This window comes from Diabrotica virgifera, chromosome 8 (assembly GCF_917563875.1).
Source record: "Diabrotica virgifera virgifera chromosome 8, PGI_DIABVI_V3a".
NCBI lineage: Eukaryota > Metazoa > Arthropoda > Insecta > Coleoptera > Chrysomelidae > Diabrotica > Diabrotica virgifera.
In genome coordinates, this window is record NC_065450.1 from 167,814,639 (window position 1) to 167,831,962 (window position 17,324).

General features: G+C 31.3%; 1 protein-coding gene and 1 long non-coding RNA gene across 2 annotated transcripts in view; one reads left to right on the forward strand and one right to left on the reverse strand.

Annotated features, from left to right (window-relative positions):
- The window catches only part of LOC114331254 (sex determination protein fruitless), a 261,981-nt gene that overhangs the window by 62,580 nt on the left and 182,077 nt on the right, over positions 1–17,324 (reverse strand). The gene's annotated exons all lie outside the window — the stretch shown is intronic.
- LOC126889554 (uncharacterized) lies at positions 1,511–16,406 on the forward strand. Its single transcript, XR_007700082.1, has 2 exons — positions 1,511–1,595; positions 16,195–16,406. It is a non-coding gene; the product is annotated as an uncharacterized LOC126889554 (long non-coding RNA).

Sequence of the window (17,324 nt, forward strand, 5' to 3'; positions counted from 1 at the left end):
ATGTATATTAATACATATATTTATAAGAGACAAAATTTTCAATCTAATAAAATTTACTGGACCATTTTCCTGGTAACACCTCCATGGCTTCTAAAAATTGCAAGCCAGATGGATGCTGAAGCGAAGAAGACAAGAGGGAATTCTAAAACTTGCAATTCACGACCCCGTCTGTTCAGCGTGGCAAGTAAAAATGGTTATTTTTATTTGTTAAATGTAAATTTATTTAATATATTGAGATAGACAACATTTGGATAACAAAAATGGAGATCACAATTAATCGAATTATCTCTACTTGTGCAATTTTTAAATTGTGTTAATTAACATGTTTGAGGTCCCTCTTTTTAAGGTCAAACATAAATATAATGAAGGGTTCCCAATAAAATTAATTCTTAGTAGCCGGAGCGGACAGTTTGATAGTCCAGAGAAATAAGATTTTTCTCGTGACACATCCCCCTCCAGGCCGAAATCAAATTTTTTGGGTAGTATGGACATCTATATTAATAACCTTTATGTTTCCTGCAACCGATTTTGATGATATACATAGTTATAAACAAATGAAGATCAAAAAAACGGTAAATTTTCGCTTTTTTCGTCTATAACCAAAAAGTTAAGCATTTTAAACAAATTTTAGAGTAAGAAACTCATAAATCGTCTAAAAAATTTCAATATGGCTTTCGCTGAATATGTCTATCCTTATTGGTTGCTTAGAAAATTGCAAAATAAATCATAAATTTTGAGTTTTTATAAATATTCATAACTTATGTAAAGATTAACTTAGAACCTTCTTATTATACGAATTGCTGAGACTTCTGGTGCTTAAATCATATTTTAAATTTCAAAGCAATTGGTCAAATAGTTTAAAAGGTATTTAATTTGTTTATCCCAAATTCATTTTTTTTGCAACACTATAAGTCAGAAAATTATGAGATTACAGTAAGACTTCTGACAATTTATGGAAGAAGATTTTTCGTATTTGGAAAGACTGAATTTTTATACACATTTAGAAAGAAAAACAATTGTCCTAGGATAACTAGGGACGAAGTTAGCCCCCCCTTTTTTTAATTCACATGTTTTTGCAAAATAATTTTGCAGTATTTAGATTTATTTTTTGTCATTTTTTTTTAAATTAAATTAATAGCATAAATCTTCTTTCATAAACTATCCAAAGTATTAGTGCAACTTCATCATTTTCTGACTTAAAGTGTTGCAAAAAAAAATTAATTTGGGATAAACAAATTAAATACCTTTTAAACTATTTGACCAATTGCTTTGAAATTTAGGGTATGATTTAAGCACCAGAAGTCTCAGCATTCCGTGTAATAAGAACGTTCTAAGTTAATTGTTACATAAGTTATCAATATTTATAAAAACTCAAAATTTATTTTGCAATTTTCTAAGCAACCAATAAGGATAGACATATTCAACGAAAGCCATATTGCAGTTTTTTATACGATTGATGAGTTTCTCACTCTCAAATTTGTTTAAAATACTTAACTTTTTGGTTATAGACGAAAAAAGCGAAAATATACCGTTTTTTGATCTTCATTTGTTTATAACTATGTATATCATCAAAATCGGCTGCAGGAAACATATAGGTTATTAATTTAGATGTCCGTACTACTTACAAAATTTGGTTTCGGCCTGGAGGGAGTTGTGTCACCAATAGGATATTTTTTTCCTTATTTCTCTGAACTATGAGTCGAGTTTTGATTATTACTCTAACAATAGATTGTTACATTTTTTTTTACCGTAACAGTTTGTGAAGAAATGTTTTCAATTATGAACGTTATTAAATCAGAATATTGTTCAACATTAACGAACATTCATTTCAACAAACTAATTTTATTAGCTGTAATAAAAATTGACCCCAACATTCAAGGTTTGATTAAGAAAATTCAGATTAAATGAAACCACAAATTTGTACCAATATATATTTTGTCCTAATTCGTGCAAATTTCCCCTACCAATTTATTTGTTTTTACCAAATACTAACAAAATAGAAAATTTTTGGTGACGAGAGTAACTTTTCATAAACAAATACTGGCACACTCTCAAGAAAGGTTGACCACTCCTGAGATACGACAATGAAGATAATATAAGCGTTCTCACTACCAAAAGGTGACGTAGTGAAACGATTAGGCATGATCGTGGTTATCAATTATTGACGCTTCCACGTTTTGATACAACATAATACTTCTCTTATTTACCTGAACTAATTACTGATGAGATATATTTAAAAATAATATTCTCTATACAAGTGTTGCGAATAATGGGGTAGTTGAAAATACGTACCTGAAAAATTCAAAGAACCGAATCAAAATGATAATATGCGATTTTACTTTTATTACTACTAATAGCATTAAATTGGAAATAGGAGAGGATCCGATATAAGGTCGATTTGCACCGATCTGTTTAATGGATAAAAATTATTGGATATGTAATTTAGCATGTTAACAATTACAAAAAACAAGGGTTTTTTATGAAATAAAAAAAATTTCGACCCGGGCAGATATTATATCAGATGTAAGATTATTTGATATGTAATTTAGTAGATTAAAAATAATAAAAAACAAGGTGTGCCCGATATAATTTTGTCCTGGCTATATTAATAATAATTAAAACATGACTTTTTTTTACAAATTAAAAATTTTCGGCCCAGGCAGAGGTTATTTTAAATTTTTTGGATCATTCTAAACAAAAAAGGAATTTAGGTACTTCCTAAATTCAAAAATGATATTTCATACTTATGTTTTTGAGCCTTGAAAATCGTCATCTTTCGTACTTTTTTCAGTTTTAAATTGTTTATAACTAGAAAACGATTAACTTTAGAGAAAATTTACAAAATACCTTTTTTGTTTAGAATGACCTAAAAAATCTGAAATAATATCTGCCCGGGTTGAAATTTTTTTTTAATTTATAAAAAAATGTAATTTTTTAATTAATAATTAATTATAGTTAGAACAAGATTAGATCGGGCAACCCTTGTTTTTTGTAATTGTTAACATGCTAAATTACATATCCAATAATTTTTATCCATTAAGGGGGGGTATGGTTTGAAATATTTAATGTTTTTATTATTTCAAATAAAAGTGCATACTTTCAAGAATATTCTCTGAAAATTTCAAAATAATCGGAGTAAAATTACCAGAGATACAGCGTGTTCAATATCTCTATACTTCGTCTAATTTACTAACCGTTGCACGTCATCCGCGTCATAGCCTGTGACGTCACATGGTACCCACACGAAATATTTAGGCGGTAGGTGTGTTCTTTTTTAGAATCATTTTGCCTAGTACACTGGAATTACAGCCATTAGACATATTTTATTATATACGCGTAGAAATAATATTTGACGATTTCTATTAACGTTAACCTAAAGAAGAGATACACAATAATATGTTTCATTTAATTTGTATAAATGGATTATAAAGCGTTTTTATGAAGCAGATTTGTTCGGAACACACTGTAACTGTAATCGAACGAAGGTGACATTTTAGAATAAATTGGTAACATTTTTTTGACAGTTGCGGTGATGACACTTCATATTTGTTTATATTCTTTACTATAAGTAGGTATCTGTTTTATTATATTTACTGTTTTTATTATTTACTTTACTATAAAAAGATCCTCTACTTACTCTACTATAAAAATATAAATTTCACCTAATTTTATCACGACATGGAATAATCGAGGTATCTGACAACTTTTTTAGTTGTTATTGTAGACATATACAAAGAAACCTACCGGCTTCATGCCAAGAGTTCGGAGCCGTTTTTTAATTATTAACAATGCAGTGCAAAAACGCTTGCACTGCAAATCTTAAAAGATTGTAACTTAATTCTTGTTCTCTATTTCTTAAGTTTTTACTTATTTACATTGAATATTAATGTGTTTTGTTGTATAATCCACGTTTACAATAATTATGTGGTATATTTGATTTAAAATGGATTCAGGATTTTTTTTATACTTTGGCAACTATGTCAACTTAGATCTCAGGCGTAGATAACGACATGCAACGGTAAGTAAATTAGATGGACTGTACCTTCGACTCGCTTTGCCGCTACTTGGAAACTTGGACTTCGGGCCAGCACGCTCGAGCGTAGTGAGAAACGTTAAACAACTGTTCGCCTTCTCTTTTGTAGATTACTCCTCGATTCAAAAAACATATTCCAATGTGCATCACTTTACGATTTGGCAGACAAATAAGAAGATGAAGATGCAGTTGTTAAAACTTTAAACGCATTTTTCTCAAAACTGCTTTTTCAAATGCGGTGGACATTGTAACTGAAAAACTACTCAACCGATCTACCTGATATTTTGCACAGATTTTCTTTAGACTTTCATGAGGTAACAACGTCGAGATATTTTTCTTTTTTTGCTTATTTTTTGTTCAACAATAATAAATCTGTTGATTTTCACAAAAATTTTACCAAAAATTTCATTTTTTTGATTTCTGAGTGATACCAAAAATTCAAAAATCAATAAAAATAAAAAAACTCGACGTTGTGACCTCGTGAAATTCATAAGCTAATTAAATATTTTTGAATTTTTTGTTTCGTATGATCTAGTGACGAGTTCTGATGTCCACCGCAAAAACCATTTTTTTGTGAGCTACCTGTCAAAATTTGTCACCAATGGCTTAGTTTTCAATATTTTGGATTGAATTTTTTCTAAATATTCTTTAAATTGTACTTAATATGTTTATTTAATTTAAAAATAAAATAACTGTACCATAGCTTCGAAAAAAATTCACAAAAATGTGCTTGATATGTTGATTTCAAACCATAAAATCCCCTTAAACAGATCGGTGCAAATCGACCTTATATCGTATTTTACACTAAAATGTTTTCTACACAAACCGATCTTTACAATAAAGAACATAGTATGAGTTTATTCATATAATATGTACCTATACATATGTAATATTACTAGACCTTAAAGACACATGGTATTTTGGAACGTCCATGTAGTTACGTTTATGTGACTGATTTATTACTATGTGTACTTTTTTACAGATTTATTACAGAAGCTGTACTTCTATATTTATATAAATAAAAATGAATGCTTGTTTGTATATCCTTTATAGAATCGTAAACTATGCATTTTATGTTGTTCTGAAGCTATTTTCTTGTGGCATTTTTATAATCAAGTATATTCAAATGGGAAATAAGCCACAATTTAATAAATTGTGATATAAATGAGTCAGATTAAATAAATTATTAGAAGAATTTTTTACTAAGCAACAACATTTTTATTTATTTAGTATTATTTTGTATTTTGACAACGACACCCGACTTAGGCGTCGAAACGTTAATAAAATCATTTTTAGGTAAAATTGTGGCTTATTTCCCATTTGAATATACTTGATTATGCATTTTATTATGTGATCATCCTTAACAAAGTTGTTGTGCATGAGCCCGTGGAGGTTTCTAAGTTGATACGACCAACCTAAGTGATAAGGGAGGGTGCCTCCCTGACATTTCTCTTAAATTCTTTTTGACAAATTTTTCTTATCTTAATATGACGTGGCATTAAAAAATACATACAACCCCAAATTTTCACTTTTATATCACCTACCCCTATTTTTTAATAGCCATCTAAATATTTACTTCTTCTATGTATGCATAAGTATCTAAATAAAAATGAATGTTTGTCTATATTATGTCCTTTATAGAATGGTAAATTACGCATATTTTATTATATCATGTTGTTGTGCATGAGCCTGCGAAGGTTTCTAAGTTGGTATGACCAATCTAAGTGACACGGGGGCTGCGGCCTGACATTAAAAAAAATTTTTTCGACAATTTTTTTTATCTTAGTTCTATATAACGTGGCAATAAAAAATACGTACAACCCGAAATTTCCACTTTTATATCACCTACTCCTATTTTTTTAACAGCTATTTAAATATTTACCTCTTCTATAAAAATAAAAATGATTGTTTGTCTGTATGTCCTTTATAGAATCGTAAACTATATATTTTATCATGTGATGATCTTTAGCATAGTTGTTGTGCATGAGCCCGCGAACTTGGTACGACCAACCTAAGGGATAAGGGGGTTGCCCCCTGATATTTTTTTTATTTTTTACCTCCTCTATATAAATAAAAATGAATGATTGCTTGTGTGTCCTTTATAGAATCGTAAAATATGTATTTTATCGTGTAATGATCCTTAGCACATTTGCTGTGCATGAGCCCGGGAAGTTAGTACGACCAACCTATGGGATTATGGGGGTTGCCCCCCTGACATTTTTTTTAAACTTTTTTTCAACAAACTTTTTTATCTTAATTCTATATGACGTGGAGTTAAAAAATACATACAACCCGAAATTTTCACTTTTCCATAACCTACCCCTATATTTTAATAGCCATCTAAATATATATTTACCTCTTCTATATAAATAAAAATGAATTTGTCTCCATGTCCTTTGTAGAATCGTAACCTATGCATTTTATTATGTGATGATCTTTAGCAAAGTTGTTGTGCATGAGATTTCAAAGGTTTCTAAGTTGATACGACCACCTAAGTGATAAGTGGGGCCTGCCCACCTGACATTTTTTAAAACAATTTTTCGACACATTTTTTTTCTTGATTCTGTATGACGTGGCATTAAAAATTACATACAACACCAAATCTTCATTTTTAAATCACGTACCTCTATTTTTAATTAGCCATCAGAAAGAATTAAATTGATTCTTTAATAATAGGAATTAATAGATTCTTTTATAATCCTATATAATATTTTTAGTATTTTGTTAGGTTTCTGCTTGGTTTGGTTTGATTTATTGAACTTTGAGAAATTATTTGTTTCTAAGGCGGTACGAAGTTCGCCGGGTCAGCTAAAGGCTGATTCACATTATAGCTCAGGTCACGGTACGCTCACGCTCAGCTCAAGGTTCGGTCAACTATTCTTACACGCATTTTAATCATGCTATCCGCACTAAACACGACGGTCAAGTTCCGTCCCTTTTTTTGGACCGCGTGGTTTCTCCGAGAGAATATTTTGATCGTGGCTTGAGCTGACCGTGAGTGGAGCGTGACTTGAGCTATAATGTGAATCAGCCTTAATATGTATATAAAACAAAGTCGTAAATCATTATACCATTTGTAACACAAGAATGGCTGTACCGATTTTATTGGTTATTGATTTTTTTTTGGATTTCTGTCCGCTCGGAATAGCAGAATAATTATTAAAAAAATTAAAGATTAAACAGATGCGCATGAATACTGTTATTATTATCTACAGATATAAAACAAAGTTCAGTTAGTCATTTAAAAAGTAATTTATTTGTTTATGATATAATAATAAAAATTATTAAATTTTAATGTTTAATAAAAAACTCGTAAAGTATTTTTTCTAAATGTATGCCGATCATTTAAACACACGATAGTTAGGGAGTAGGCGCAAAACTTTGGTCCAATGCTGTTTAAACGCATTCATTTTTTTTTCAAATCCTGAGAAAACTAAATTTCATTCAAAAGAAACTTTGTTTACTCTAAGAGACTTTCGGCCCTCTGTAATAATATAATTTGTCATTCTGCGTTTAAATTTTTCAAAAATATTTATTAACTTTCTTAGGATTCGAAATAAATGAATGCGTTTAAATAGCATTGGACCAAGATTTTCGCATACCCCCTTAAAATCAAATAGTTAATAATCTTACGATTTTTATTAATTTTAGTTTAATCATAATAAGGCTTCAAAAATTGTTACCAGATAACAACATATTACGGTTTTTGAAGTTATACGTCTTTAGGCGCGATTGGGAAAAATGTTGGGATTGGGGGTAAATGTAAATATGCGCGAATTCATCAAAAATTGTTAGCCCTACGCTCAGATAAGTTATACGTTCGCTCCTACTGGGCATTCCAATGACATGTCAAAAATTATTCAATATGGCGGCTGTGGTTAATGAATGTGTTGTCATTTTTATTTATGGTTATGGTTGTTAAGATGTGTTTTAAAAGTTGTGAGAACAGTGAACAGAGACAAAAGTGACTTTATAGTTGTACTGACTTTCTAAATAATTTTTATATACAGCGTGTCTATTTGAGTTGGAAACATATGGGAAACTTTTTTATTATTAATTTTACGAAAAAAAGTTATTGTTTATAAAAAGTTCTGCATGCCCCAAAACCTAAGATTCAATTATCAGATATCAAATTTTCTCAATATTATACGAGGTATGTCAAAAAATATGAATTTCGGCTAAGGGTAAAGTACCTTTATTTCTCTCAATATCGAAAATTCTTTTTATGAAAAGTTGTTTGGAAATAAAAACCAAGCTCAAATATGTAATTACATGCTTCTAATTGGAAAAAAATATTTTCCAAATTTTTCTCAAATTTATTGATACTAACTTCGTTTTTATTCATTACACATACGATAACTCTTTTATTATTACTTTTACGAAAAAAAGGTATTCTTTATAAAAATCTCTGTATGTCCTAAGACCGAAGATTCAACCAACAGATATGACATTTTATTAATTTTATACGAGTTATGTCAAAAAATATGAATTTCACTCAAGAGTAAAGTACCTTTATTTTTCACAATATTGAAAACGGTTATTAAAAAAGTTGTTTAGAATTAAAAACTATGTGTCAATATGCAATTACATCCTTCTAATTGAAATACTGTGAAATATAAAGGTGCTATAATATTGAGCGAATTTCATATTTTTTGACACACCTCGTATAAAATTAATAAAAGTTGATATATCATGGTTGTGTCTTAGATTTTAGACCATGCAAAGTTTTTTATGAAGAATAACCTTTTTTTCGTAAAATGAATAATAAACGAGTTATGATATTTGTAATAATTAAAAACGATGTTGGGTATCCATAAATTTGAGAAAAATATTTTTTTTTCAATAAGACGCATGTAATTGCATATTTCATCTTAGTTTTTAATTCCAAACAACTTTTTATCATAATAATTTTCGATATTGAGAGAAATAAAGGTACTTTACCCTTAGCCGAAATTCATATTTTTTGACATACCTCGTATAATATTGAGAAAATTTGATATCTGATAATTGAATCTTAGGTTTTGGGGCATGCAGAACTTTTTATAAAGAATAACTTTTTTTCGTAAAATTAATAATAAAAAAGTTTCCCATATGTTTCCAACTCAAGTAGACACGCTGTATATTGTTTTCACCCAATTTTGAAAAAAATGTAAAAACTTTGAATTATCCACGCCCGTCTGTCTGTCCGTCTGTAACCACAACTTCTCCGTCAATATACCAGCTAGAATGACATATGAGGGGTCAAATGAAAGCTTATAATCCAAGGATGGTACTAAAGGTGAGAAATTTTACCTAGGCTGTCTGACCGTCGGTCAGTCCGACCGCGAATATACCTCCTACGTCATTGTACCAGGTAGAATTACAAATAAGGTGTCAAATGAAAGCTTATAATCCAAGGATGGTACTAAAGGTGAGGAATATTACCTAGGCTGTCTGTCCGTCGGTCTGTCTGACCGCGAGTATAACGCCTCCGTCCTTATACCAGGTAGAATGACAAATGAGATATCAAATGAAAGCTTATAATCCAAGGATGGTACTAAAGGTGAGAAATATTACCTAGGCTGTCTGTCGGTCTGTTCGACCGCGAATATATCTCCTACGTCATTATATCAGGTAGAATAACAAATGAGGTGTCAAATAAAAGCTTATAATCCAAAGATGGTAATAACGGTGAGAAATTTGACCTAGGATGTCTGTCCGTCCGACCGAGAATATAACTCCTCCGTCATTTTACCAGGTAGAATGACAAATGAGATGTCAAATGAAAGCTTATAATCCAACGATGGTACTAAAGGTGAGAAATTTGACCTAGGCTGTCTGTCAGTCTGTCCGTCCGACCGCGAATATAAGTCCTCCACTATACCAGGCAGAATGACAAATTGAGGTGTCGAAAGAAAGCTTAGAATCCAAGGGTGGTATAAATGTGAGAAACTTGACCTACGACTTCCGGTTTTAGAAATGCGACCAGAAATACTGTTTTAAAGTCACCGGAATAGTACAAGTGATATATTATTTGGCGCGACTTCGCAACAAGAGAACAAATATATACTTCCGGTTTCATGACTGTCTGCCGTCTGTCTCTCTCCTCCGTTATTAATACAGATATAATGACAAATGAGGTGTCGAATGAAAGCTTATAACCCAAGGATGGCATTAAAGATGAGAAATTTGACATCGGACTTCCGGATTTAGAGTTACAACTGTAAGTACTGTTTTAAAGTCACCGAAATAGTATAAGCGATATTACATTCGAGGTGCCTCAGCAAGATGAGAACAAAAAATGTAAAATTTTGGTTTTTATATAATTTCCGGAAAAGTAGTTCTAACCAGAAGTGCCGTTATAGTCACAGAAATATTACATGTAACACATCAATCGAAGCGTATTGAAAAGTTGAGTTTTGAATCTTTAGTTTCGGTTTTGAAGTTATTTCTGTTTAAACAATGATGACCCAAAGTTTAGTAAAAATTACTCAAAATTAGTAAAATCGTTTATCAATCGGCGCAAAGTTATATACAAGAAGCGTTCAAATATCGACTTCCAGTTCTACTTTAGATTACTTTGGGTGAAAACCTAGGACTTGCGAAAGTCCAATTACTTGTTTTTAGACTTATTAATATAGAAAAAAAAAAGTGTGTGAAACAAAAAAACAAATATATTTTAAACATTTTAATTGTATTTTTATTTAAATATTAAACTAATTTTAATACTTAAAATATTACCAGAAATTAAAAATACCGTTAATATGTCATTTTTTATTAACGGTAGCCTTCCCGCAATTGCTTTCCCATTGAGAAATCGAAGAAAATCTAAAAAACGTCAGATTTTCTACAGAAATGTTAAATTTTAATTTAAAAAGAAGTATAACTTCTTACGTGCGTACAAAGTACACACACATTTTTTTCTTAATTATAATCTTTGTATCCACTTTTGTTTATAGCTTTTTCAATTATCGTTTTTTAAAATGAAGGTTTAATCTTAAAAATGTTTGATTACGGGGAAAGGCGCAAAATGTCGACTGTCAACATTTCCAATGCGTTTTAAATGTATTTATTTTTTTCGAATCCTGAGAAAACTAATAGTATTTTTGAAAAATTTAAACGCAGAATGAAAGATTACGTTATCACGTCCCATGTAACTTATTAAAATAAACATTATAGAAGTTTTCAGGGACTTTCGGCCCTTAGTAATAATATAATCTTTCATTCTGCGTTTAAATTTTTCAAAAATATTTATTAGTTTTCTCAGGATTCGAAAAAAATGAATACATTTAAAACACATTGAAAATTTTGATAGGGGATATTTTGCGCCTTTCCCCTTAATAGATTTTATCACTAGCAACCATGGTTAGTTATTCAGCATTGTTAAAAATTTTGGGCCAGTGCTATTTAAATGCATTCAATCTTTTAATCTTTAGAAAACTAATAAGTATTTTTGAAAAATCTAAACGCAGAATGAAAGATTACATTGTTACCGAGGGCCGAAAGTTCCTTGAAACTACTATAATGTTCATTTTAATAAGTTACAGGGGTGAAAAAGAAGAGAAAATTGAGTGTGATTTTTAATTTCAAATATCTCATTCAAAAGAACCTTTGTTTATTCTAAGAGACTTTCGGCCCTCGATAATAATATAATCTTTCATTCTACGTATAAATTTTTCAAAAATATTTATTAGTTTTTTCAGGATTCGAAAAAAATGAATGCATTTAAAAAGCATTGGCCGAAATTTTGCGGTTCTGCTCTTAACCGGATGATAACGGTAGAACTATCATAACGAAAGTGAAAAGAAACTATTATGTGGTCGATAACACATGGATTGTTTCGTATTTGTCAGATTTATCGAAAACAGACTCATTGCAACGTGGAAATGTACAATTAAGTCTATCTGCAAATGTGGAAACAAAAGGTAGCGATATGGCGGTTTTTGGCATTCACAATCCCGATACATACCAACGATGAAATGACGCGCTATCAAGTTGGTCGATGTTTTAGCCACGGTAAGGGTAAGAACATGCCGAGGATGTGCGCGGTGGAGGTCGCGATCGCGGTTGCTACATCGATGTCAAAACAAACCTTCATTTTCTTATGAGATCGCACATACCAAGGATGTATCCCCGTTCACCCTCGCGGTTTACAGCAATGTCGATGCCAAAACAAACAATAGTTTGTTTTACATCGCGATCGAGCTGCTGATCGCGTGGTAAATTAAAGTTTATTGGTGGTTTTAAACCACGTGACATTCGCCGGAGATACGGCTGATGTATTTATTCATTTCTTGTTGTAATCAGGTTGCGACAAGTTTTGGTTACATGTAAACCGCAAAGTACACTGAAAGAAAGGTATCTTCGGGATGTTCTGCCCGTCATCGATGTAAACCTCGACCGCGACCTACACCGCGTTCATCTATGTATCTTCGGCATGTTCGTACCCTAAGACTATTTGAACCTTATCATACAATATTTTACCATTGTACATTTGGTTATGCCCCTGGAGTTAGTTCCTTATCATCAATATGTGCGCTTTAGTAATGCTTTTGATAGTATACTCTCCGTATTTACATTGTTCATCATGAGTGACAAATGCTACTTGAGGTTGTTGCTTGCGAATGTTCGTGAGCGATCTCAGTTCAATTACTTCGAACTGTCAAAGGTCTAGTATGCCCATTCTTTTAGTACCCAATTTGCTTAAAGATAATCTCTGGAATATGACAATCGCTGAAGCAATTGTTTCTGCATCACCAAGCCAGATACGATCATTATTTTGGCATGTCTCCCATCGAATACATCGCCAGTTCGAGGAATCCAAATCTAGAGGTGAATGAGGAGACACATAACTAGTTTTTTCTTTTGATCAAAGAATACATTTATTACACCACTAGTGATTTTGCAAGTTTCCATGCGACGGGCTAAAATCAAACCGCTATTACTAACCACCATGATTCCTGTCATTTAACACGTTCTTCGTGTTCCACTCATTAAAATGCCCAGTTGGTGATAAACACCAGTCTGATTTTTGCATAAGAGTTTAAATGAAATGGTAACAAATCAATTGGAAGTTCTGTCCGACAAAATACATGGAAAGTTTTCGTAGTCTGGCGTTCCAAATTTTTAACCTGTTCCACAATTAAAACTTTCCCTGTTCCAGTGTTCCCGTACATCAAAGTTTGTCCGACTAGACACCGTTAAGCTATTAACAAATTTTCAATCAGATCAAATCAAATCAACTTTTATTTTTGGTACGAGGGATACAGGTCTATTAGCGAATAATTTAATATAATAGCAGGCAAAATTGATACAATACGTTTAGTTTTCGATTAGACATAGGCGACTGAAGGAAGCGCTAAAATCGGCAACACTGCTTAGTTCACTATCGTTCTTTAATCACCGAATGATGTAGAAAGACGGAGTTAAGGTACGGGCACAACTAACACCTAGCTTAGCCTTTGCATTGCACATTAGCGGCCGTATTGACGCACCGTGCACCGCACATTAATTGTTTTTTTTTAATCATTTTGTTGTTATCCTTTACATCGGACAAATAAAGCATTGTTTTAAACTATATTAAAGAATTTTAAGGCAAGGTGCGTTTGCAATGAACAAACAAAAATGGCGGTGCATTATCTAAATAAGAAGCGAATTTACTATGGCCAATACAATTCTTTCCAGTTTTGTTAAAACCAAACTATTGTGGCGACATTTGCTTTTTTGCTCCAAATTGTTACACGCATACATGTTACACACAACTAATTAATTTGTCTTTATTAATCCCTAGAATAATTACTGTGCGAAGATCGGAAAATACTAAGCTCAATTTATGTAGGCGAGGCGTTGGTACCAAGCGACGTGCGAAGGAAGGGACGGTGCGTCGTTGTGACCACCACTTTAGAATCGGCAAAAATCATGTGCATTGGAGTGGGAAGTGGGGACCGTCTGGGACCATCTAGTACTCGACAGTGCGCAGTGTTGCCATTTATAGGCCGTACTACTTTGAAACTAAACATGCTGTAAATTCTTGTAGAAACGTGGTATTCAGTCTAAAAACAAAGCAAGAGGTTCGTAAATAAAACATCAAGTCTGAAACACACCATTTTTAATAAAACTTATTAAAATACAATATAAATGCTTTTTAATGAATGCACGTAATTCTTAACGTAAAATTTATTATGTCAAACACTAAACTAGTTTTAATTTTTAATTAAGTAACAAAAAAGACCTGAAAAACGAAAGTCACCAAAGCAAAAACATGTTTTTACTCGTCTATATATTATTTTATATCTATTTTTGATCTTTGAGCATTAAGGTTTCGCATAGGACATCAGCGGGATAGGTTTTTACTTTGATCTTTTCTCCATCACAACATCCTATATAACATACAACGAACAGACAAAAAGATCTGTTCAGAGTATTGCACACAGATTGGCACAAAATTAATCAAAATGATTAAGTTTTTATAAGGCATACCATATCCTGTTCGCTTCCACATCAAATGTACGTAATCAGTAATTTAATTTAATGTATAATTTGTCAAATCATAACTTCTGTATAAAGTTCAATTTAATTTATTTCTTAGAAGAGACTGAAATCTCATTTGAAATTATGCACACTGAACAGATATATTATGTACAGCCATTGCATTGAAACTGGCACTGAATATGTAAAGTATGAAAGTATGTAAAGGTTAAATTCATTAAAACTCCACCCCAAAAATATTTGTTATATTAACATACTCATATCGGATATAGGACTCCACAAGCTGATTAAAAATTTAAAAAAAATATGGGACCGAATCCAACAAATGTATCGAGTCCCGTGGATTGAATAGTTTCGCAAGATAAAACATAGTTGCAGAGAACAAAAAAATATCCTGTTGGTGACACAATCCCCTCCAGGCCGAAACCAAAGTTTTTGAGTAGTATGGACATCTATTATATTGATAACCTATATGTTTCCTGCAGCCGATTTTGATGATATACATAGTTATAAACAACAAAAAACGGTAAATTTTCGCTTTTTTCGTCTATAACCAAAAAGTTAAGCATTTTAAACAAATTTGAAAGTGAGAAACTCATAAATCGTATAAAAGACTTCAATATGGCGTTCGCTGAATATGTCTATCCTTATTGGTTGCTTAGAAAATTGCAAAATAAATCATAAATTTTGAGTTTTTATAAATATTCATAACTTATGTAAAAATTAACTTAGAACGTTCTTATTACACGGAAGGCTGAGACTTTTGGTGCTTAAATCATACCCTAAATTTCAAAGCAATTAGCCAAATAGTTTAAAAGGTATTTAATTTGTTTATCCCAAATTAATTTTTTTGCAACGCTATAAGTCAGAGAATGATGAAGTTACAGTAATACTTTGGATAGTTTATGAAAGAAGATTTATACTATTAATTTAATTAAAAAAAAAATGACAAAAAATAATTCTAAATACTGCAAAATTATTTTGCAAAAACATGTGAATTAAAAAAAGGGGGGCTAACTTCGTCCCTAATTGTCCTAGGACAACTGTTTTTCTTTCTAAATGTGTGTATAAAACTTCAGTCTTTCCAAATATGAAAAAATAATTTTTCTACGGGTAACGGTTAAAAAGTTATTCTAATTGTTTATAAGTAATCAAAAAATCGACGTGTTTTTGCAAAATAATTTTACAGTGTTTAAAATTACTTTTTGTCATTTTTTAATTAAGTCAATAGTATAAAAATGTTCTTCTTCCATAAACTGTCAGAAGTCTTACTGTAACCTCATAATTTTCTGACTTATAGTGTTGCAAAAAAACTAAATATGGGATAAACAAATTAAATAACTTTTAAACTATTTGACCGATTGCTTTGAAATTTAAAATATAATTTAAGCACCAGAAGTCTCAGCAATTCGTGTAATAAGAAGGTTCTAAGTTAATTTTTACATAAGTTATGAATATTTATAAAAACTCAAAATTTATGATTTATTTTGCAATTTTCTAAGCAACCAATAAGGATAGACATATTCAGCGAAAGCCGTATTAAAGTTTTTTATACGATTTATGAGTTGCTCACTCTCAAATTTGTTTAAAATGCTTAACTTTTTGGTTATAAAAAAGCGAAAATTTACCATTTTTTGATCTTCATTTGTTTATAACTATGTATATCATCAAAATCGGCTGCAGGAAATATATAGGTTATTAATATAGATGTCCATACTACTCAAAAAATTTGGTTTCGGCCTGGAGGGGGATGTGTAACGAGAAAAATCTTATTTCTCTGGATTAACATTGCACTTTTGAAACGGACCGGTGGATGGGATTACACATAGTATCAAGTTTTTATTATCACAAATTTTCATCCCACAATTTATATAAACAAAAAAAAAACATTTTCATAAAATTTTAAGAGATGGTATATACAGAATCGAAACATAAACAAATCACAACAGTCTGTTAAGTACACGACCCACGACCCAACATTGATAGTTCAAGATATGACAACAAGATATACCTAATAAATATGACAATCCTCTCTCCGAAAACAAAAACCATTATAATTATAAAGAATCAACAAGTTGTAAATTATAAACCAATGGTGTCCATTGAGCAACTAATGGAGACACCAGTTATTGGACTATCTAGTTATGGAAGCCTGAAGACAAGCGTGCAATCAAGTAACAAAGGTCAATAGATTGGCCTAATAACATCATGTGACAAATCCGACCCATTTATACTGAGATAAAATCAAGAATTTGTAAAACCACTATCACATCAATAATGGCAGCATATGAAGCTCTTCAAAAAAGTATTTAAAGACGGCAACATACAGATTAATATGAAGCGGAAAATTTTGGATAAGTGTGTTCTGCCAATAATGACCTACGGTGAGGAAACACCGTCCCTAATAAAACTAAGAATATCACAAAGAAGGATATATCGTCCAATGATACGAGTAACAATAACAGACAAAATCACAAACGAAGACCTAAGAAACAGAGTTACAGGTGTTGTGAAGAGGACATGCAGATTGAAATGGAGAAGGCTAGACATGTGGCAAGGACGAAGAATGGAAGGTGAACACGCAAGTTAACCAAATGGAGACCAAGAACAGATAAATGAAACAGAGGAAGACCACATATACCATGGTAAGATGATAAGCGAAATATAACGAAAAATTGAAACTATACTGCACAAGACCATGGAATCTGGATACAAAAAGGGGAAGCATATGTCTTGCAGTGCACTTAAACAAACTGATGACGAAGATGATAACATCAATAATGACATATGTATCAGAAAGGGACCTGGCGCAAGGTCCAGGGGC